We start from the raw sequence: 24,107 nt of genomic DNA, 5'->3' as shown, positions 1-24,107 counted from the left end.
TATGGGAGGAAGCCTTTGGGCAAACAGCTGGTGGTGTCCTGTTTTCTCTGTGGGAAATATGGTCACCCTACTCATTGACATATAGCCTATGAGGTCCTATATTCTGTATACAGGAGACCTTTGTCCACCTAATATCATGTAAAAGTGACCACAGGGTGGGCAGTGAAGTATATGAGACCCTATTAAGTGCCCATTGCCAAAGCTTTTTTTATGTGTAGGACTTGCATTTTCATTGAATGCCTTTGAGAGGAGAGGATTTATTTGAAAGCCACGTTTTGGTCATACAGCCAATATTTCCCAGAAGAAGATTCAGCTTTATAAATGTCTGGGGGAATGTGGGCTCTGGTAATTACTCTGACTAATTTAAATGGACAAAATAAAAAGAAAATGGAAGGGTGAGGTTTTAAAATTGTACCCATCCGCACTGACTTCTTACCCAGTGCCACATCACAGAAGACTGCTTGGCAGGACGATTTTACCATCCCGTAACTGCTGTGAAATGGTCTCCCCATGACTTCGTGCGAGATGGATTCTGAAAGGTAAGAAACCCCCTTGAAATGGACACTATCAATAGCCTCTTTCACAAGAATCAGGGATTTTTAAAACTGCCTTAAAGTCAATGCAAAAAAAGGCGGGGGGAGAAACTTGCACTAAATATAACATATGGGTCTCTGAATTTGACTGATATTGAGTCCAATTTAAGATTTCCCCATCAGGCAAATTGATGGCCCTGAACTGCAGCCACCTCTAGGGTGGAACTCGGTGTCTAACAGCTCAGAATGATGCTCCACAACATACAGCTCTTTTTTTGGTGCATCAATGTGATACTGCTTTGTGCTGTTGGACAGCTGGCATGTTCTACTCAAGAAGCACCTCAGTAATAGGCAAAATGTTCCCTGAATCTTATCTCACAGCGATTTAACCTTATAAAGTGCTTCAGGAGGAGAATTGCTGTAGAAATACAGAGGAGGGCCCAAAAGGGCCCAAAAGCAAGTTATTCCGATGGTTAGGAAAGATAGCAAATGTGGCAAAAGACCACCTTGGCTTACCCTTGAGATCTTGCGTGACCTACAAAATAAAAAGGCGTCATATAAAAAATGGAAACTAGGTCAGATCACGAAGGATGAATATAGGCAAATAACACAGGAATGCAGAGGCAAGATTAGACAAGCAAAGGCACAAAATGAGCTCAAACTAGCTATGGGAATAAAGGGAAACAAGAAGACTTTTTATCAATACATTAGAAGCAAGAGGAAGACTAAGGACAGGGTAGGCCCACTGCTCAATGAGGAGGGGGGAACAGTAACGGGAGACTTGGAAATGGCAGAGATGCTTAATGACTTCTTTGTTTCGGTCTTCACTGAGAAGTCTGAAGGAATGTCTAGTATAGTGAATGCTTACGAGAAGAGGGTAGGTTTAGAAGAGAAAATAACGAAAGAGCAAGTAAAAAATCACTTAGAAAAGTTAGATGCCTGCAAGTCACCAGGGCCTGATGAAATGCATCCTAGAATACTCAAGGAGTTAATAGAAGAGGTATCTGAGCCTCTAGCTATTATCTTTGGGAAATCATGGGAGACGGGGGAGATTCCAGAAGACTGGAAGGGGGCAAATATAGTGCCCATCTATAAAAAGGGAAATAAAAACAACCCAGGAAACTACAGACCTGTTAGTTTAACTTCTGTGCCAGGGAAGATAATGGAGCAGGTAATCAAAGGCATCATCTGCAAACACTTGGAAGGTGGTAAGTTAATAGGGAATAGCCAGCATGGATTTGTAAAGAACAAATCGTGTCAAACCAATCTGATAGCGTTCTTTGATAGGATAACGAGCCTTGTGGATAAGGGAGAAGCGGTGGATGTGATATACCTAGACTTTAGTAAGGCATTTGATACGGTCTCGCATGATATTCTTATAGATAAGCTAGGAAAGTACAATTTAGATGGGGCTACTATAAGGTGGGTGCATAACTGGCTGGATAACCGTACTCAGAGAGTAGTTGTTAATGGCTCCCAATCCTGCTGGAAAGGTATAACAAGTGGGGTTCCGCAGGGGTCTGTTTTGGGGCCGGTTCTGTTCAATATCTTCATCAACGATTTAGATGTTGGCATAGAAAGTACGCTTATTAAGTTTGCGGATGATACCAAACTGGGAGGGATTGCAACTGCTTTGGAGGACAGGGTCAAAATTCAAAATGATCTGGACAAGTTGGAGAAATGGTCTGAGGTAAACAGGATGAAGTTCAATAAAGATAAATGCAAAGTGCTCCACTTAGGAAGGAACAATCAGTTTCACACATACAGAATGGGAAGAGACTGTCTAGGAAGGAGTATGGCAGAAAGAGATCTAGGGGTCATAGTGGACCACAAGCTTAATATGAGTCAACAGTGTGATACTGTTGCAAAAAAAGCAAACGTGATTCTGGGATGCATAAACAGGTGTGTTGTAAACAAGACACGAGAAGTCATTCTTCCGCTTTACTCTGCGCTGGTTAGGCCTCAACTGGAGTATTGTGTCCAGTTCTGGGCACCGCATTTCAAGAAAGATGTGGAGAAATTGGAGAGGGTCCAGAGAAGAGCAACAAGAATGATTAAAGGTCTTGAGAACATGACCTATGAAGGAAGGCTGAAGGAATTGGGTTTGTTTAGTTTGGAAAAGAGAAGACTGAGAGGGGACCTGATAGCAGTTTTCAGGTATCTAAAAGGGTGTCATCAGGAGGAGGGAGAAAACTTGTTCACCTTAGCCTCTAATGATAGAACAAGAAACAATGGGCTTAAACTGCAGCAAGGGAGATTTAGGTTGGACATTAGGAAAAAGTTCCTAACTGTCAGGGTAGTTAAACACTGGAATAGATTGCCTAGGGAAGTTGTGGAATCTCCATCGCTGGAGATATTTAAGAGTAGGTTAGATAAATGTCTATCAGGGATGGTCTAGACAGTATTTGGTCCTGCCATGAGGGCAGGGGACTGGACTCGATGACCTCTCGAGGTCCCTTCCAGTCCTAGAGTCTATGAGTCTATGAGTCTATGAGGAGCTGGGAGTCTCTCTGGTTATTAAGCCTTTTTAACACAAGAGGGAGTCCCAGGACAAAACACGTCTTGGTTTCTGAAAAGACTGCAGCAGCATTCCAGTAAACGGAGACAGTTTGACTAGACATTGTGCATACCCAGATTCTGGCAGGAGATCTGTTAACATTACCTCTGCTGATGGCAAGAATATACTCTGTCTATTGCTTAAAAATATGACCGAATACCGCAGACATAGACAGTATTGCAGCAGTGATGAATAATTAAAAACCCTGCTGTTGGCATTTACTTGCAGTTCTGTGAACAAGAAAAAAGTTGTCAATTCCAGTGAACCTTGCAGAGAATTTATTGCAGTGCCTTCCTAGCTGGCCATTACTAGGTATACGAGCAGTTTCCTCTGCAGCCTGTAAATGGTGTTGCCTCCTCACTATGCACTCGTCCTTAAACCTTCTTTCCCTCATATGCTACTCTCCCTGAAAGACGTTTAAGTGAAGCAGAGCAAAGAGAAGGATAGTTTTACTGATTGCCACATAAAAAAGATAATTCCCCTATCACAAGGAGCTACAGAGCCAGAAATAGATGCCAGTTCTTCTGACTGCCTGTTCTGTGCCTTAATCACTAGGGCTAGGCCATGCTCCCTTGGGACAGGGAATTGAAATTGGAAGCAATACATTTAGTGAACATGAATGCTCATTGCATTTGGTGCTTTAATACCGCCCTGGATACATGGACTACTAATAAAAATTTGTCATGCTAACTGCATTTGCAGCTAATGCTACCCAGGACAAGGGCCTGGTAAATCTCCCATGGATGTCAATTGCAAAACTCCCATTGGCTTCCAGGGCAGCAGGGTCAGGCCCTAAATTATTGAATATAATCCTGTGCTGCAGAGAACTACAAACTGATCTCTGTCTGGAGGGAGTAGGAAAGAAATTTCCCTGGGCCCTGTCAGAGATAACACTGTACAATTAATCACAAAGACCCTGAGGGGTATGCGGCGGGAGGGTGGCCTTCTTCAGTAGCAAAAAGGATTGGCCATTTGCAGAGATGGGATACCAAAATAGAGGGTATGATTCCCTAGCAAATCTCTGGCATTTTGGTAGAGGGTGTTGCCTGTTTCATCTAGGAATGTGCTTGGAATTTTCAGTGTACACCTTGTTTAATCTGCCAGTGCGGCACTGGGCTACAGCAAAATCAGTAGGGTAGTGTGGGAGTATGAATAGACTGGATTCTCTTGGAAAGGGAGTTTGCGCCAAAGGTTGAACATGAAACTACTTGAGTGGAACATGCCTCCTAGATCATTTGTTTTCAGAGTACACACCTTACTCAGGGCTGGAATTCAACTCCCAGAGCTAGGGAGGCCAATCTTGGCATTGGCCCATGAGAGGTATCTTCTCAGGATCCACCTTTGGACTCCCCTGCTTGGCCCCCAGCCTGCCTCCACCCTTTAAGAGGAAGAGAAGGCAGAGGCTGTAGAATTATTTCAACCCTAGCCAAAGGCTTTTCTCTGGATCAGATTAATCACTGACTCAACTCCACTGGTTTACCCTAGGGATGGATTTGGCCCACTATGTCAAAGTCCATCTGGCCACATTTCCTGCATGCTAACAACGCTGGAGGGAATCACAGAGAGAACCCAGTTCTGCAGGGCTGACAAAACCCCACCCACTCTTCTGGAGCAAACCCAATTCCCCTCCTCCTTCAGTGCTTGGCTGTCTGCATGGAGCCATGATTTCATCTCTGCAGCCCTTTGTGGTTTATTGTTTGGCAGAAATGAATCAGGGGCTTATTCATTGGAAAGATTTTTTTTGCTTTGCTTTTCAACCAAATGCAATCAGTAACCAGGTTACAGTTGTTCAGCAAACGACAGAGAGTGGTTTATTACCCAGTAACAGTATGATGACTATGCTAGCAACACATGCACACACACAAAACTCATCCAGTAGCCCACCCAACATACACATGCAAACCTCAGTTTGTATTCCACACGCACACAAATCATAATCTTGTAGCCCCTATTATATACAGACACACAAACTTCATTTTGTAGCCCAGATCACACAGGTACGGTACATACCACAGCGAGTAGACCATAGTTTACACACAAACACACACGCCTCAGCTAGTAGCCCACATTACAGATGCACACACACTACACCCATCTCAGCCAGAGTAGCTCACCTGTGGAGCTGGCAAATTTCCCCCCAGGCTCCTGGCCTCTCTCACAACTTTCCTTTTTTGACAAATATTGCAAAACAAGACCAATAAGTCAAATCCAATGTAAAATAAATTATTTCAAAGGCCTGTATTTTATTCAAATACGTTTAAGATGTATCCTGCTGGCTCCGTGGGATTCCTTGGCGCATGCTCAGGCAAAATAAATCCAGTTAATTTGCAGGGCTGGATTCTCAGCTGCTTTGCATCTTGCTGGTATAGTTGGCAATTTAACCTGAATCCCTTGATTCCTCATCTTGTAGTTCAGCCACAAGGCCAGCCTGAGTGGTGCATGTAGCTGGTTGAGAAAGCTGATCTTGCCAGGAAGTGCACGGTGTTTTATTTTCTGGCACCCTAGACCACACAAGCAAAACCCCTTGACCCCTGGTTAGTGAATAAGTCACTTCAAGCTTGACTTTCAAAAGCCTTCACAATTGAGACCAGATTTTCCAGTGAGCTCTGCTCTCATTTAGGCACTTAAACGAAGTGGCAAGATTTGCAAAAATGCTCGGAATCCTGCAGACCCTCTTGTCCCAACTGGTAGTCAGCTGGTCTGCTGTCATTGCTACTTATCATGTAGTCAATCAGCTCATCCTTGCCTTGTGCTCTCCTCACAACGGTTTGTTGTATCCACATGTTGTGTCTCATCTTGTCTAAGATTGCAATCTTTTTGGGGCAGGGACCACCTTTTGGTTATGGGTTTGAACAGCATCTCGCACAATGCTAAACACTGCCATGACTCAGATAATAATAATAATGTGCAGAGGCTAGAAACACACCCAAAAAGTTGTGGTTAAAATAGATGAACAACAAACCAGGACTCCTGGGTTCTATTTCTAGCTTTGTTACTGACTTCCTGTGTAATCTCAAGTATATTTTCAATTGAGATAATGCACCGTGAACATCTGTCTTTCTGAAAGAGACCTTTGTCCTGTGCATCATCAGAGAGAGCTGCAATATCCTTGTTAATATCTGGAAAAATGTGTTTGCCTCTGAACCCAGTAAGAAATGTCACCCGGGTTTAAAGAGAGAGAACTATTTTCTGCATTACCTTCCAAGCAGTTCCACTCTTTACAAGATGCTGGCAGGAGGCGAGTGCGCTTTATTTGCTATCACCCTGGTGCCTGGCTCGGTAAATGCCACACACGGGGGAGTCACTTCCTCCATGCAAAGTGATTCACAGTTCAAAATGAGATCCAGCCAGTGAAACACTGCCAGAAAGCTTCCACCACACCAAGCCCCGGCCTCGGGATTTTCAGCCCCGTTGCTGCAGTAACGTCAAATATTTTGGCAAAACACTTGGAATGGAGATGGTGGGTGAATCATAATAGTGAGGGGAGTTTCTGGAGTGTGTGTGCGGCGTGGTTTGTTAGCCACTGTTTTCAATTACACAGAGAAGAGCTTATTCTGTACCAACTCAACCAGGAACTAAGGAATATTTGAGATATGAAAGGCTCCCAGCTTGATTCAAGCAAGCACAAATCAATGAGTCAGGAGAAATAAACACAGGATGTTTATTGCCTAAATCCTTGCGTAGTATAGGGCTCCCACGACAACCCGCATCAAGGCCCAGGAGGACAGTGGTACTCCTAATCACCCATTTACCCCAGTCAAGAGCAGGGATGGGCGGAGGTTTGGATCATAAAAGAACCATCCCAGCTTTCTTCCCCCAAATCTTCAACCAGACCCACTTCCCTAATTTTTTTAAGGTCTGCCTGGGGGAGGGGAGAGGGCAAATGAAGCAATTTGCCCCAGGCCCCGCAGGGGCCCCCACGAGAATATAATATTCTATAGTTTTGCAACTTTTTTAAATGAAAGAGGCCCCCGAAATTGCTTTACCCCAGGCCCCCTGAATCCTCTGGGCAGCCCTAATTTTTTTTCAAGATTCAATTAAAAAATTGGGAAACTTTTTTAGTATCTTGTTTTAATTTTCTCACAGGGATCCTGGTTTCATTTGGGACTGCATACAGAAATAAGGGAAGAAAGATTATTCCTGTGGTATTTGCGATGTAGCTGGAAGTCGCCACACCCTTATGAGGGTGCTTTGAGCTCCTTTGACCTGAAGTGCCATATGAATGCAAAGTGTTACTATTAAAAGCAGAGGCAATGCTGTTAGAGCAGTGGTTCTCAACCTATTTACCATTGTGGGCTTCATACGCAGCTCTCTGTGTTATGTGGGCCAAATCCACACACTATATATGCTGCCTGTATGGCTCTGAGGATGTCACGTGGGCCGCAGCTGTGTGCTGGTTGGGCTAGGGGTTGAAACCCACTGTGTTAGAACAAGGAGAGTTGTGGCTGCGGGGTTCTGTTCCCAGCGCTGGGAAGGGAATGTGGTCTAGAGGTTGGAGCAGGGCACTGGGCCTTAGAACTCCTGGGTTCTGTGCCTTGCTCTGGAACTGCGTGTGGGGTTCTGTGGTTAGAGCAAACGACTGGGGGTCAGGACGCCTGGGTTCTGTACTCAGAAGGGATAGGTTGTGTTTCATCTTCAGTAAGCAAACTCTCTATCAGAGAGAATCCCAGAGGTACCCAGCGTGAACGAGTGTAGTGGAGTGTGCATGTGTGTAAAACCTTACCCCGGGGACGTGGTCCCTGCAGGTATATGAGATGCCGTATTGGTTGGACATAAGAATGGCCAGACTGGGTTAGACCAAAGGTCCATCTAGCTCAGTGTCCTTTCTACCGACAGTGGCCGAAACCAAGTGCTCCAGCAGGAATGAACAGAACAGGGAATCATCAAGGTATCTATCCCCTGTTGCCCATTCCCAGCTTCTGGACTGTTTATGGCAGGTTGGGAGCTGAATTTCCCAGACTCAAGGGCACAGAGCTATTGAAAAGTACTAGGAGAGTCTGGGCAGCCTAGCATTGCTGAGGCACCAGCAGACAACCCCAGGGATCCTCTGTTTACCCAGTGGGTGCAGGATGGAGACTGGTCAAGGATCAGCTGTGAGACGGAAGGTCCCGTCCTCGAAATGCTGCCCCCGATCAGCTGTGAGATGGCATGTCCACACTGCACACCACTGGCAGCAGCTTGTAGGGCAGGGGCGGACAAACTTTTTGGCTCGAGGGCCGCATCGGGTTTCATAAATTGTATGGAGGGCCGGTTAGGGGAGGGGGTCGTGGCCCAGCCCCCACCTCCTATCTGCCCCCCCCCCAACCCTCCTGGGACTCCTGCCTCATCCAACCCACCCTGTTCCCTGACAGCACCTTTGGGTCCCCTGCCCTATCCAACCACCCCTTCTCCCTGTCCCCTAACTGCACCTGGAACCTCTGCCGCCCCATCCAACCCCCCCCCCCTCCTGACTGCCCCCCCGAAGACCCCTGCTCCCATTCAACCCCCTGGTTCACCACCACCACCATCCACACTTCCGCCCCCTGATCACCCCCCCGAACTCTCCTGCCCTCTATCCAACTCCCCCTGCTCCCTGCCCCCTTACCATGCTGCCAGGAGCACCGGTGGCTGGCGGCACTGCAGCCGAACCGCTCAGCTGGAGCCAGGCCACACCACCACTGCTGCCGCCACCACGCAGCTCAGAGCACCGGGTCAGGCCGGCTCTGCAGCTGCGCTGCCCCGGGAGCTCACAGCCCTGCCACCTGGAGCACTGTGCCAGCTGCAGAGCGAGCGAGCGAGCTGAGGATGCGGGGGGACAGCAGGGGAGGGGCCAGGGCTAGCCTCCCAGGCCAGGAGCTCAGGGGCTGGGCAGGATGGTCCCATGGGCCAGATATGGCCCGCGGGCTGTAGTCTGCCCACCCCTGTTGTAGGGTATATGCAGCTACATGCCGCAGTGAAAAGCCAGCTGTGTCTGCACCACGCTGTAGCTATGCACAGCAGTGAAAAGCTCTGGCAGTGAGGAGGCTGCGGGGAAAGGCTCCAGCTGCAGGGAGCTGCCAGGAGTCTTTCCCCGCTGCCTCCCTCTGCCAGAGCCTTTCCCCAAGTCCAGAGCCTTTCCCTGCAGCGGGGACAGGCTCCAGCAGCAAGGACACTGATGGGGAGGTGCTGCTTGGGCGTAGAGAGAGCTGTGTAGGGTACATAGCCAATGGGTTCAGACATGTCTTTATGTACTTAAGCAGTGCTTCCCTGTCTACATTGCTATTTGTACCAGGCGAGGGGGCGTGCAGCGTATGTACTTTACAGGCCATCGGAATCAGTGTCGACATATCCTGATTTGCTCTTGGGTCGTGATGATCTTTGCTATGTGGACCAAGGTGGTTTGCAGGAGCTGCTGCCTCTGCCATTGTTTCCCCCCGTTATCTCCCCCTCTGGCCTGCACCTTTATGGATGGCTGGGAAGTAGGGGCTGTTAGTGTGAAGCGACTGGGATCAGTATGGCTCTGGAAAGGGCTGAGTGGGTTTGTCAGGCAGCAGGCAGTGTGCAGCATAAGGAAGTGATGCGTTTCCTGTGTCCCAGCATGCACCAGCTGCCTCTTGCTACAAAGATCTGTGCAGAGACACACCTACACACACGCACTCCATTCTCTCTGCCACACACACCCAGTATATCCGTTCTCTAGGATGCACCACAGCCGTTGCCTCTCTCTTATCCTGTCTCGCATGAAAACACACTCATTCTCCCCATCACTTACACCAGTGGTCACCATACTTTTCAGGGTTGTCCTCGTCCCCCTCCTTACTTCTGTCTGCACACCCCAGGGGCTGGGAGTGGGGCCACAGCTCTGGAGAGGTATGGGGACAGGGGCAAGGGGGCTGAGGCTGGGACTGAGAGCAGAGCCGAGGCTGGGGGCAGGGTTGAGGCCACAGCCAGAGGCCAGTGCTGGGGTGGGGCCTGGTGCTGGGAGCAGAGTTGCAGCTGGTCTGTGGTGGGGGCTGGCAGCCGTGGCCAGGGGCCCAAGGCTAGTGGCAGAGCCAGAGCAGAGCTAGGATTGGAGTGGGGTTGGATGGCGCTCCCTCCCCATTCCCCCTGTGGGGGCTGGCCCGGGCCCTGACACCTCCCCCCCAACATTCCTCTGTGCCCCGCTATGGGGACATGCCCCACACCAGGACCACCGCCATACACACATGCATTTATGGCAGAGATTCTTGACCTTTATCTTTACCTGTTCCCCTAGTCCCAGTGAATAGCTCAAAGGCACCAGCCTGTCCATGCAGTGGGCACGTGCATGCAGCTGCCAGTCTGCCCAAGGCACAGCATTTCTTACACCCACGTGCTTGCTGCGAAGGCAGCTTCTCTTATCGTTTTAAAGGCTTGGAGCCAGCGGCTCGAGCTCACCGGAGACTTGGTAACCTCCCATTTGCCTGCTCTTTCCCCTCCAGCTAAGGTCTGACTGTGGACTCAGTCTGCAGCTGGGTGAGCTGGAAGGTGGAGAACAGCTGTCGTCTTCTATGACCAACCAGCCAGGTGACAGGGCCGCTGTCAAGGAAAGGCTGTGGGGAGGACAATCCTATCAGTTCAAGCCCATCAGGACAGAAGGTTAAACCTTCCCTACAAACAATAGCAACAGCTGCCGCTGCCCAGGCCTTCCCCCTGGCGTTGGTGTCGTTTCCAGAGAGATTGACCCGCTGGTGGCACCTTCATGTTTCCAGTGGAGTTTGCCTCAGAGTTCAGGTCCAGGGTGAACTGGTGCAGAAAAGAAACAGGCAGTTAGAGCTTATGAATATTGGTGGTGATGAAGAAAAATAGTTGTCTTCACCTGCCCCTCTCTAAGGTGTTGTCTTTCCAGGCAGACTGTGTCTCAGGTTGCTAAGTACTTTGGGTATTTTTTGGAGTTTTTTTCCACATCCCACCCCCACCCCCGGTTTCAGGAAAGTTAGCTGATAAAATTCCTCAGGGCTGAGATAAGAGGGACTGCTTCCAGCCACACTGTTTGGACCCACTGTGAGTGCAATAACAGCAGATGATCAGGGTAGTTAGCTATGGGGATCATTGGAAGGTGCCCCTGAGGAATGCCAGCTGTTTATTAATGCCCAGGCAATGCCCTGTGCCAGGGTCTCTGTTGCAGTGTTATAAACTGAAAGTGGGTGACAAAACACAACAAGCCAGGTAGATGGAGTTGCAGAGAGCGGGGAACCATGATGCAGCATCCGTGTGTATGAGCCAGATTTGAAATGTGCTAAGCACCCACAGCAGAAGCCAGAGTGTACATGACCTGCACCTCTGCAAATCAGGCCCCAGATGCATTAGCCCAGGAGTCGGCAACCTTTCAGAAGTAGTGTGCCAAATTCACTGTAATTTAAGGTTTCCCGTGCCTTAACATTTGTAGAAGGTCTCTCTCTCTCTGTCTCTCTCTCTGTCTATATTATATAAATAAACTGTTGTTGTTGTAGATTGCCACCTACTTTTAGGGGCAAAAGAAAAATGCAGACCTGTTATTTACCAGGCTGCACGTGGCAATGGACTGTATAGGTAAGGGATGCAAGGAGGGTATGGGTCACGATGCAAACTGCAGGCACGCACACAACTAAAATTAATTAATTTAAAGTTTTATTGGGGATAGTTACAAGGGGTAGGGGAGCAGCGTATGATTAGCAAATAGGGTTAATGGAACTTAAAACATACAATGGCTAAAGTATTTACTATCAAACAATATTTATAAACAAAGATGCAGTAAACAATATTTATAAACACAGATGCAGCATTTAGTAATAACCAATACTTACGAATACAAACCAACTCATAACGACCAGCAAACGTAGAAACTCTGTTTAAAACACGTGAGCTGAGAGAGGGGTCGAGGTGATCAGGCTCGGTTACGGGTGTGCACAAGGTACACAGGATTCGTTTTTCTTTCTCCTCTTCTGCCTGCACATGGCAGACCAGCCTAAAATACCCACTATGACATCATAGAAGTGTTGGGTCTAAACTTTTGGTGAACTTTGGAGCCAAAAAACACCCAGACTGGCCGTCTCTGCATAATCCTTTCTGAACCTTTTTTTGAACAAAGCACTGACCTGCAAACTACTCATGACACCCCCTTCCTCAAGTAGCCATTAGCCTTTATCTCTATGCATTTACTTGTTAAACTTGCTCTTCCTGTAAAATCTTGATTGATTATGCATGACCATTATCTTTTATTAATCACTTTGTTTACTTCTGTGTATAAATATTGATGCTCACCCCTAATAAAGGGGCCACACTTATTCTAAAGCTTTTGGGGTAGTGTGAGCCCGTTGATCAACGCATTTGGTGTCTGGTCTCTGACAGAATTGTGGGCCCAAATTCCAACTCCGCACGACCTTGGGTGTTGGAGAGGTGAGTGAGGACTTGCTTTATTACCTAACAATTTGGGGGCTCGTCCGGGATTCCTTCTGGTGCGGTACCTCTGTCCAGTGGTCAGACCACTCATATATGAATTGGCAAGGCGCCACAGGAGATTTCTCCTAGCCAATTCAATATTGAGGGGTCGTGTATTGGACAGCAGGGTAAACGCCAGTTGGAGGGCTCCTGTCAGACACCATGGGTCAAGGGACTAGCGTGCCTCTTGAGAGTCCGTTGGGGATTGTAAATAAGTTATGGAACGAAGGGAAACTCCCAGTACAGACAGGAATGTCTAGGAAGAAGTTGTACACACTATGTGTAAGGAATTGGACTGGGTATACCGCGGTATTGGCCGACTCGGAGATGAGGTGGCCTTCGTATGGCTCTTTCGAACAGGCTGCCTTAAGAGGAGTAAAGAGCCAGATCGAAAAAGACCATCCGGGACAGTTATGTTACTGGTTTTGTTGGGACACAGCAGCAGAGCTGTGGAAATCTTTAAAAATTATGGCAGTCAGGTACTCTCCCGAGAGTGAACCCCCTCCAGGTTATTTCGATGAAGGGTGTAGACCACGGCGTGTTTTGACTCGTCAGCTGGTCCCCTCTGCACCTGCCCCTATTCCTCCGCAGGGGAGCTCTCTCCTTGTAGCAGAGGGGAATCTGCAGGATCCCAGATTGGAATTTGTGCAGAAGGATGAGGAGGAATTGGAGGGGCAAACCTCGGGAGGAGTAGTTACTAGGCTTAGGTCCAAGCAGGTACAGCAGGGTGCATGCCCCCCCCCGAGGATAGCCCAGAGGATGTCTCCGTCAAATCTCTTGCGAATAATAAAAGTATGGTTATAGAGATGCCTTTACAGGTGCACGATCAACCTTATATGGGCAATGATGGACGATTGCAACATGCTAGTATTGTGGAATATAAAGGATGGCTAGAATGGGATTTGAAAGAGTGGGGACAGTTGTCAGGGTCTTTTGGGGAAAATCCCCGAAAGATCATAGAACTTCTAGAAAGATTGTTTTTAAGTTATAATCCTACTTATACGGATGTGGATCAGTTGTTAAGTAGAGTTTTGACCGGAGAAGAACGTAGTAGATTGTGGATGGCAGAAAGGACATGGGGAGATAGCAATGCAGCTAATCTTACTTGGATGGATAGGCGGGATCTGGCCGCTGGCTGGAATCCCCTAGACTGGACTCAGCTAAGGCTGACTCAGCTGCGAACAGATAGAGAGCGATTGTTAGAGAGACTCAAGGAAATGGCTTGCCGCTCGCCTAATCAGGCTAAGTTCATGCAGATTCGGCAGGAATCTGATGAGCCGCCCAGAAAGTTCTGGTCGAGGCTATTGGAGGGGGCCCGAATGTTCACTCAGATGGATCCTGAGAGAGAAGCAGACCACCCTACTCTTATTTCATTTTTTGTGAATCAGTCGGTGCCCCCTGTAAGGGATTACTTCTTAAAGTTTCGCCCTGGTTGGGGAGGTGAGTCAGTCACTTCAGTGTTGGAAGTAGCTGATTTTGCCTGGGAGAAAGAAAGGGAAAGTAGTAAAAAGAAAGAGAAAAAGGAAGAATATAAGCTGATGGCTTTAGCTTTTCACGGTGGTGTTCGAGGCAAAGGCCGTGGCCGTGGCAGGGGATTCCAGGGTGCCCGGGGAAGAGGGTCCTGGCGACCCCAGCCATCAGGAAATTGTTTTCAGTGCGGACAGCCTGGTCACTTTAAACGTGAATGCCCCTGGGGACGCCCAGAGGGTCTGGTTGCATCCGCAGATGCTTATACAAGTGAGGAATACACCCCTGCACCACCAGCTCAGCCCATCCCCCAGGCCTGGATCAACTACGGGAAACAGCAGCAGCCGCAGCAAACTCAGCCTCCTCAATGACGGTACCCCGGGGGCGAAGGCAAACAATGTGATGGTCTTATTTCCTTAATGTCTTTAGCCGGCTCCTTTCTCACTTTCTGCCCTCCCAGCAAAGAGCCTCGTTTAACCCTTTCAGTCCAGGGACTGCCTGTCTCTTTCCTCATTGATACTGGGGCTACTTTCTCTCTTTTAAATCATGCCCCCTCTCCCTGGCTATCCTCTGAGGTTAAAACTGCGACTGGGGTGGAGGGCAACCCACAGTCTCTGGGACTCACTTTGCCTTTGAATGTTATTTATGCTGATAAATGTTTTTCTCACCGTTTTCTTTTTTCCCCAGCTTGTCCGATCCCTTTGATGTGCCGGGATTTACTCTGTAAGCTTGAGGCTACTTTAACCTGCACTCCTGAAGGGGTAGGATTATTGATGACAGTGTTAGGAGATTCGGCCCCTACTCAGGGTAATTGGGAAACACCTCTCTCTCTCTCCCCTGACCTCACTGACTTGCCTTCAACCCTGTGGGGAATTTCTGACACTGATGTTGGCCTGCTCCTTTCGGCAGAGCCCGTAAGGATTCAGGTAAAGCCTTCCTTAACCCCCCCGTCAGTCCCTCAATACCCCCTGTCGCTGGAAGCCCGGGAGGGCATCCGCCCCATTATTGAGGGATTCATTGCACAAAAGCTAGTCCGCCCTCAGCGCACTCCCTGTAACACCCCTATACTGCCTGTCAAAAAGCCTCCTAAAAAGGATGGAGACCCTGTTCGTTGGCGCTTTGTACAGGATCTACGAGTTGTTAATCAGTATGTGGTCCCTCTTCATGCAGTAGTTCCTGACCCAGCTACTATCATCAGCCAAATCCCCTGGGATGCTGAGTGGTTCACTGTTATTGACTTAAAATCAGCTTTTTTCAGCATTCCTGTGCACCCAGACTCTCAGTATCTCTTTGGTTTCACCTGGGAGGGACAAAGTTATGTCTGGCAACGACTTCCTCAAGGCTACAGAGACAGCCCCACGATTTTCAGCCAGTGCCTCCGCCACGACTTGGAAGGTTTCACCAGTCCACAGGGATCCACATTGGTCCTATACGTAGATGACATCCTATTAGGTAATCGCGAAGAAGCTGCCCTCCGCATCGATGGTAAGGCACTTTTATTATACCTACACACCAGAGGCCACAAGGTAGACCCTAAAAAGATTCAGTGGGACTCACAGAAGGTCCGATATCTGGGCTTCCTGTTAACCCCAGAAGGAAGACAGATGGACCCAGCCCGCATAAAGACTATTCAAAACTGCCCTCTACCGAACACCAAGAAACAACTTCGAGGTTTCTTAGGATTAATTGGCTTCTGTCGCCCCTGGTTGCCGTCCTGCGGGGAGTTAAGCAAACCGCTCCACCGACTCACTGCTAACCTTGCTCCTGACCCTTTGCAGTGGTCCCCGGACACTATTCAAGCCTTTCAGTTACTCAAGGACAGTGTGGCCTCCTCCATGTCTCTCCGCCCCCCCAATTACAGCAAACCCTTTCACCTTTTTGTCCACGAGAGGGGCGGAATTGCTAGTGGTGTCCTTACCCAGCTGAGCGGGCCCCACCATTTCCCGCTTGCTTTTTACTCTCAGCAAATCGACCCTGTCGCTCAGGGAACCCCATCCTGCACCCGGACTCTGGCAGCAGCTGCCCTGCTGATCACAAAGGCAAAGAGCCTAACCCTGGGTCATTTTACCACGGTTTGGACCTCTCATGCCTTGTCAGCCCTTCTGCGTAGGGGCACAACCCAAGTCTTTTCGGCCCATCGTCAGCAACAGCTAGAGGCCGAACTCTTAGAAGACACTAACCTAATTTTTGAAAGGTGTGGACCCCTTAATCCAGCTACCTTGCTTCCTGACCTGCCAGTCCCCCAGGACCAGCACGACTGTGTGGAAGTAGTTTACAGCATCTTACAGATAAGAGACAACCTGTTTGACGTGCCACTGGACAACCCCGATTGCATCCTCTTCTCGGACGGAAGCTCCTTCTATGTTGATGGCAAGCGTTTCACTGGTTATGCTGTCACCTCTGAATGGGACATTCAAGAGGCCGCCTCACTGCCAGGCAACTGGGGAGCCCAAGCCGCTGAACTCTATGCCCTGGCCCGAGCTTGCCAGTTGGCCGCTGGTAAGACCGTTACCATTTTTACTGATAGCAAATATGCTTTTGGAGTTGTGCATTGTCATATCCACCTCTGGAAGTTTCGAGGTTTCCAGACAGCTGCCGGTAAACCCATTCAGCACCTCCCCCTCATCCACAAGCTTTTGGACGCCCTCCAAAAACCCTCTGTCCTGGCTGTAGTTCACTGCCGGGCCCATACTAAAGATAGCAGCCCCGTTACCCGTGGGAATGCCCTGGCTGACGCCTCCGCCAAGAAGGCTGCCACCTTACCTTTAGCCATGCCCACATTGGCTATTGCAACCTCCTCCTTTACTCCACCGCACCCCGTACCAGTACCCGCTGCTGAACTAAAATCATGGGAAAGCCTCGGGGCCACTCTGGTCAAAGGGACCTGGCTTATGCCAGATGGCCGAGCCTGCCTCCCTCGCTCCACATACCCTGTGGCAGTTCGCTGGCACCATGATAAAGGGGGTCACTACGGCACGCACGCCCTCGTGGACACTATCGCTCGCTTTTGGTATGCTCCAGGCATTCAACCCTATTGCCTATCAATAGTGAAAGCATGCAGCACATGTCAGCGTAATGGACCTGCTCCACCTCTTAACAAAATTAAGGGTGGAAGACCTCCGCCTGCTGCTCCATTTCAACATCTTCAAATTGATTTTGTAGATATGCCAAAGGCTTTTGGGAAAAAGCACCTCCTTGTTTTGGTTTGCCCTCTGACTTCCTGGGTCGAAGCTTTTCCTACTGCTAATTGTACTGCTGCCACAGTGGCGAAGATTCTCCTTAGAGATATTGTACCCCGTTTTGGCATCCCTCTTGTGCTCGACTCAGATCGCGGACCTCACTTTACTGGTCATGTCCTTGGCCATTTAGAACAAGGACTGGGCATTTCACACTCCTTTCATACACCCTACCACCCCCAGTCTAGCGGGAAAGTTGAGCGTATGAATAGGGAACTTAAGTTTACATTGGCTAAATACTGTCAGGAAACAGGATTAAAGTGGCCTCAGGTACTTCCCTTGGTCCTGTTTCACCTTCGTACTCGCCCAACCCGCGCATTGGGATTATCCCCCTTTGAATTGCTCTATGGACACCCCCCTTTCAAAGGCGGGGCGCTACCACGTGCTGATGTTTCACTATTGGGAGGGGATCATATGACTGCGTGTCAGTTTCTCTCCCTACAGGCTCGCCTCCGTACCCTTTGGAAAGCCTCGCAGTTTTCCCAGACCGTGCCGCTGGAGGAACAAATCCACCCGTTCCAACCAGGGGACTTCGTCTGGGCCAAAAAGTTCGTTCGTGACGACACCCTCCAGCCAAGGTTTACTGGACCCCACCAGGTTCTTTTGACAACCCAGACTGCAGTGTTCCTGGAAGGACGCAAATCTTGGATCCACCACTCCCACGTCAAGCCAGCCGTAGTGGACCACAGTGACGGACCAGCAGCTCTTGTCACCACTGAGGACACTGCCTTCGACCAGTGGACCAGCTTACCTCTCTCAGACATTAGACTTAAATTAACTCGAAAAAAATGAGAGGACCCTTTATTCTGACAACTGTATGTTTTTTATGCTTTTTCAGTTTATTTTCTGCTTATGAAGATAATGCTTTTATTAGATATTCCCACGAGGTTAAAACTCGTATTTTAGGAAATAGAAGTGATTGCTGGGTATGTACTCAATTTCCAGTAAATGCAGCACAGGGACTCCCCTTCACACCCATTCCCCTAACCACTGCTAATATGACTTGGATGCCACCGACTAGAATAAAAGATCCAGTCCAACCCAATCTTACATGGGACAAAACAGAAGTGCCAATTAACAAATATCTCAGGGTAACCAATCAAACAGGATCACTGTGTTTTGTTAAAGAAAAAGGGTCAACTTTTGTGGGAACAAGTAAATGCAACATATATTTTAATGGCACCGCCTTTAGTAAAAATCTTGGCTTCAAGCCTTGCGCATCCCACTTATCCCATATGTGGATCCCTCACCCCGATCCAACCTTTTCAACTTTTTCATGGAGGGGCAGGTTTTCAGAGTCAGTTTTTAAAAAGCCCTGCTCAGATCTCGAAGGTGTCCAACTAATTGTTAAAGGATACCCAATTGCCTTCTACAACTGCTCAAGCAGTACTACACTGCCCTTTGAGGACAACACTACCAAATTGTGCCTCTGCAGTTCACACAACGACCCCTCTGCGTTACCAGGGGAACAGTGGTACAACGGGTGGTGGGTTACCTCCTACTTTGAGAAATGGAATACCCAAAACGCATTATATGGAACATACTGGGTGTGCGGGCCCAAGGCTTATTATTTTCTCTCCCCTGATTGGGCAGGGTCATGTTATTTGGCATGGCTAGCACCGCCTTCTCGGATCTCCCTCACTCCCCCTCATTTTCCCCACGTTCGTAACATCCGTGAAACTGACAGAAATATTAATCTCCGTGATGGTTTGTCCTGGCAGCGGTGGGCTGGTCACACTAGCTTGAAGGGTGCTATCATCCGTCTACAGGGACTATTAGAATCTTTGACCAATGAAACTGCAACCCTATTTGAGAACCAGGCCGGGGAAATGTCCCAGCTGCGCCAGTTGGCTTTGCAAAACAGAATGGCTTTAGATATGATGTTAGCAGCCCAGGGAGGAACTTGCGCCCTCATAAATGAAGAATGCTGTGTTTTTGTAAATGACACCTACTCTGACACTTTTCAACGTACCAAACACCTAAGGGAAATGGCTAAAAACTACTCCTCTGGCCAGCCACCTTATGATTGGTGGGGAGCCTTATGGAATTGGCTGCCCGGATTTGAGTGGGTTAAAAACCTCTTGGTGGGTGTTGTTGGGGCCATGGTAGTCCTTATAATACTGTGTTGCTGTATTCAGTGTGTCCCCTCCCTCATAAACTCATGTAAGTCAGTTTATTCTTTTCCCACTTCAACTAAAAGCCTTACTCTCTTCGAATTGGCCCAGGCTGAAATTGCCAAGCGGCCCTTGAGATCTTGAAATAGGGTGTAGCTTTTTGATTAATAGTTATCTCAAAGCTACAAATGGAGGAATGTTGGGTCTAAACTTTTGGTGAACTTTGGAGCCAAAAAACACCCAGACTGGCCGTCTCTGCATAATCCTTTCTGAACCTTTTTTTGAACAAAGCACTGACCTGCAAACTACTCATGACACCCCCTTCCTCAAGTAGCCATTAGCCTTTATCTCTATGCATTTACTTGTTAAACTTGCTCTTCCTGTAAAATCTTGATTGATTATGCATGACCATTATCTTTTATTAATCACTTTGTTTACTTCTGTGTATAAATATTGATGCTCACCCCTAATAAAGGGGCCACACTTATTCTAAAGCTTTTGGGGTAGTGTGAGCCCGTTGATCAACGCATTTGGTGTCTGGTCTCTGACAGAATTGTGGGCCCAAATTCCAACTCCGCACGACCTTGGGTGTTGGAGAGGTGAGTGAGGACTTGCTTTATTACCTAACAGAAGTGTCATAGGGGACGAGGCCCAAAAACTGTGTGTGTTCGTTTCTGATTGGTACAAGCAAAGTTTACACCAAGTAGGGGAGCAGGTGCCTAAAAGTCTGGCTTCGCCCCCAAAAGGTAAGGAAATGCATATAGTTTAGAATGCGTTTAACGCTGAATGACAAAAGAAGAGGCCAGGGCAATACCGGTATGGGCAAGTTTTAGGATGCAGACAGGAACTTATCTTAACAGTTGTGTTTAAAGTAAATAAGGTTTTTAAAATATTTAACAAGCTTCATTTAAAATAAAATTAAAATGCAGATCTTATCAAATTAGTGTGATCCTTCCCTGGGATCGTTGTCTGGGGTTCCAGCCACCAACCCTGCTCAGCCCGCTGCCGGTCTGGGGTCCAAACGCTGGTCCTGCTCAGCCCGCTGCCGGTCTGAGGCTCCATTTACTCAGCCGGCAGCAGGCTGAGCGGGCCAGCGGCGGGCTGAGTGGCTCAGTCCGCTGCCAGTCTGGGGTGCCAGTAGCACTCAGATAGCAAATTTGAAAAGCCAGGACACTTCTTTTTTAAGGTGGGGTAATGTTGCCTATGTAAGACAATGCCCCGTATCAGGACATCTGGTCACCCTATGCTTCCAACCAGGGGCCGGATCCCGTCCAGGGGAGGGGTTTAGTTGCCCCCAACTCTTCCCAAGGGACAGATTCAGGGTTGGCAGGAACCATGTTTGTAGTCATTGTGTTTATGGCAGGACCCTGTGAATAGGTTGCATCTTTCCCTTTGTGTCTCCCCTACCCTGTTCTTCTCTGTCTCTTCTATCTCTCTCGCCTTTCCCCCATGGCCTTTTGTTTATTTTCTTTAAGCTGTGAGCCCAAGCCCAAACCCTAGACTTGGGCTATCAACTGTCCATCCCAATACGCATCTATCTATCTATCTATCTATCTATCTATCTATCTATCTATCTATCTATCTATCTATCTATCTATCTATCTATCTCTTTTGTTTCTTTAGAGAGTTCCAAGTACCATAATACTTTGGTGCCAGTGGGAAGCCCCGACCCATCCTGAGCCCCCCGCTCCTGACACCGAATGGTCTGGTTGCATCATCAAATGATTCCTGTGAAGCCGGCAACTGATTTGAAGTCCACATTATCGCCTCCCACTCCCTGTGCCTGTCCCTCCCCCCATGCGCGCACACAGCCCTGGAGCCCGTTCCCACACACTGAAGCCCTTGGCCCCACCACCCCACCTCCATATTGGTGCACATAACAGAATTCCTTCCACATGCGCATGGGAAAAGCGAGAGTGAACATTGGTTGGCAGAACCACTCCGGACAGTGCAGCACAGCCCAGGGAGGTGTGGCTCTAGGACAGGCACGGTGCATTCCTTTCAGCTTCTGAATGTAAATCTGGGTGGAAGGGCCTCCTAGTCAGAACCAGGACAGGGCTCTTGCAACTCAGATTGCACTGGGGGGCAGGGCCGCCCAGAGGATTCCTGGGGCCGTCGGCGGCAGGTGGCTCCGGTGGACCTCCTGCAGGCGTTCCTGCGGAGGGTCTGCTGGTCCCGCGGCTCCAGTGGAGCATCCGCAGGCGTTCCTGCCGGAGGTCCACCGGAGCCACGGGACCAGCAAGCGGCAGGGCGCCCCCTGCACGGCGAAATGTCTAGAGCTGGCCCTGTTCGGCGGCGGGGGGCCCCCGCCGCGGGTCTTCGGGGCACTTCGGCACTGGGTCCCAGAATGGAAGGGCCCCCCGCCGCCGAATTACCGCCGAAGACCGGGTTGCACTTCGGCAGCAGGTCCCGCTTTGGCGGTAATTCACTGGCGGGGGGTCCTTCTGCCCTGGAGCGGAAGGACCCCCCCGCCGGCGAAGACTGGGAGCGGAAGAAGCTCCGGGGCCCGGCCCCGCAAGAGTTTTCCGGGCCCCCCAGAGCAAGTGAGGGACCCCGCTCCAGGGGCCCCGAAAAACTCTCGTGGGGGCCCCTGCAGAGCCCGGGGCCTGGGGCAAATTGCCCCTCTTGCCCCCCACCCCCTCGGCGGCCCTGCGGGGGGGCAGAATGGCAGCCTGGTGCTCACTCCTCCCTGCTTGTTACTGCCTTGGTCACAGGACAGTCACACCAGTAGCCTGGCTGTGTGTGAAGTTATTGCAGAATCTCGTGGCCTCTTTTCTTCCTCTTTCACTGATTGCCTGGTACAGCCCAGCCTCCGGGTGCTGGTCCTGCAGAGGGTGTGCCTGGTGTCCCTTCGGGGTAAAGGAGAAGGTTTGGCTGGAGCAAACATCACGGGGATTCGGTGTTGAGGCTGCTGGATTCAGACCCTATAAGTCTCTCTGGTTCCTTAGACTGCTTGAATTTAGCCGTCTTGGAGGGGACTGCTGACTGCGCTCTGGAGTCTGCCAGTGTTCGGCTTTGCTGGGAGACACTGCAGTGAAATGCAGTCTAAGGAGTGAGCTGCAGGTCTGGCTTTCACCCCTTCCTTGCACCACACGCGTGAATGGGATTTCTGGGCATGAGCTGAGGGTCTGGGTGGGGCAGGGCCGGTTCCAGGCACCAGCGAAGGAAGCAGGTGCCTGGGGCAGCTATAGAAAGGGGCGGCACTCCTGCCGTTATTGGGGTGGCACGTCCGGGTCTTCGGCGGCAGGTCCTTCACTCCCTCTCTTCCTCTTCAGCGGCACTTCGGTGGCAGCTCAATTGAGGTTTTTTGGGTTTTTTTTTCCTTCTCCGCTTGGGGTGGCAAAAAAGCTGGAGCCGGCCCTGGGGTGGGGGCGATTTATTCAGCTGCGGGTCACGTGCGAGTCACATGGTCCAAAGGCCTGATCTCTGACATACCGAGTGCTTCCAGCCCCACATGGCTTCAGTGGAGCAGCAGGGAATCGGTTCTCCAGATTGTTCCAGATTCCCAAGCACCGGGCACCCCACGGACCGAGCCCTTTGGAAAGCCAGGCCCCAAGGGCTTTATTACCCTGCGTGATTAATGCCTCCATTGTGTGAGGTTTGCTGTTCCCTGGCACTGAATCCTCCTAGGGCAGGACAAAGAGGCAGCACGCTCCAGTCCTGAGCTAGCAAAGGAATGTGCTTCGGATACATATTTGGCAGGGGCTGCCTTCCCCCTCAGCAGCGCCTCCCTATTGTATAAAGAGCCCATTCTAACAGCTGGCCATGTAAGCAGGCTGGTTAGTTCTAGGGAGCAAGGTGCTGAGCTGGCCCGCTTGCTGGTTCAGATCGGACCCAGCCTGGAGCATCTGACAATCACAGCGGCTAATGCATGTCGACGTCCCCGAGCTGGCTTTAATCTAGCTAGCTCAGGCCCTGGAGCAGTGAAGCTGCAGCAGCACATGCTTCAGTGCGGGGTAGGCCCCTGAGTTATTACCCAGGGTTCCTGCTCCCATAACCTGAGCTCACCAGCTCGGATATATCTGCATGAGCTGCCTGTCACTGCAGTATAGACAAACCCACAGGCATCTGGCCTCTGCGTGCAATGAGTTTGGTAGGTCTCTGTCCAGTGCCTAGTGAGCAAGAGGAAAACTCACTAGCGCCAGGGCGGGGAAGGTGGCGAAGGCGGCGGGCGCGGTGGTGAAGACAATCTTCAGCCGGGACCTGGGCGAGGTGAAGCGGCAGGTGCGGGAGCTCTACCACGCCTGGTACCGGGAGGTGCCCAATGCCGTACATCTATACCAGTTGGACATCTCAGTGAAACAGGGGCGTGATAAGGTGCAGGAGATGTTCATGAAGAATGCCCATGTCACAGATCCCAGAGTGATTGACATACTGGTTATAAAGGGGAAAATGGAACTACAGGAAACTACTCGTGTATGGAACCAGCGGACACACATCATGAGGTTTTTCCATGAGACAGAAACCCCACGACCCAAGGACTTTCTGTCCAAGTTCTATGCGGGCCATGACCCTTGAGACAAACTGACTGAAAAACTTATTCTGTATTTCACTGTCTTACTGCAAATAAAGCTCTGTATACTGGAAAAACAAACAAACAAACAAACAAAAAAAACTAACTGGCCTCTCTTTGCTGGCATCCTTGAGGCTAAAGCATATAGAGAACAAGCTCCCCTCGCACCCCCTCTGGATTGGAAGTTGGGGGCAGTGTGTTTTGGAAGCTCACCTGCCCGCTCCCTCTGTTGTGTGTGTTCTGGAGATAGTCATCATTATAAAAGCCCTGCTGCCCCTTTGTGCTGGCATG

The 24,107-nt window shown here is 49.6% G+C and overlaps 1 pseudogene; it reads left to right on the top strand.

Moving 5' to 3' along the window:
• Positions 1-525: 525 nt before the first annotated feature.
• LOC115639622 lies at positions 526-23,887 on the top strand (annotated as a pseudogene).
• The last annotated feature ends 220 nt before the right edge of the window (positions 23,888-24,107 follow it).

Source organism: Gopherus evgoodei, chromosome 24, assembly GCF_007399415.2.
Source record: "Gopherus evgoodei ecotype Sinaloan lineage chromosome 24, rGopEvg1_v1.p, whole genome shotgun sequence".
Classification (NCBI taxonomy): domain Eukaryota; kingdom Metazoa; phylum Chordata; order Testudines; family Testudinidae; genus Gopherus; species Gopherus evgoodei.
This window is presented reverse-complemented; position numbering and strand designations above follow the sequence as displayed.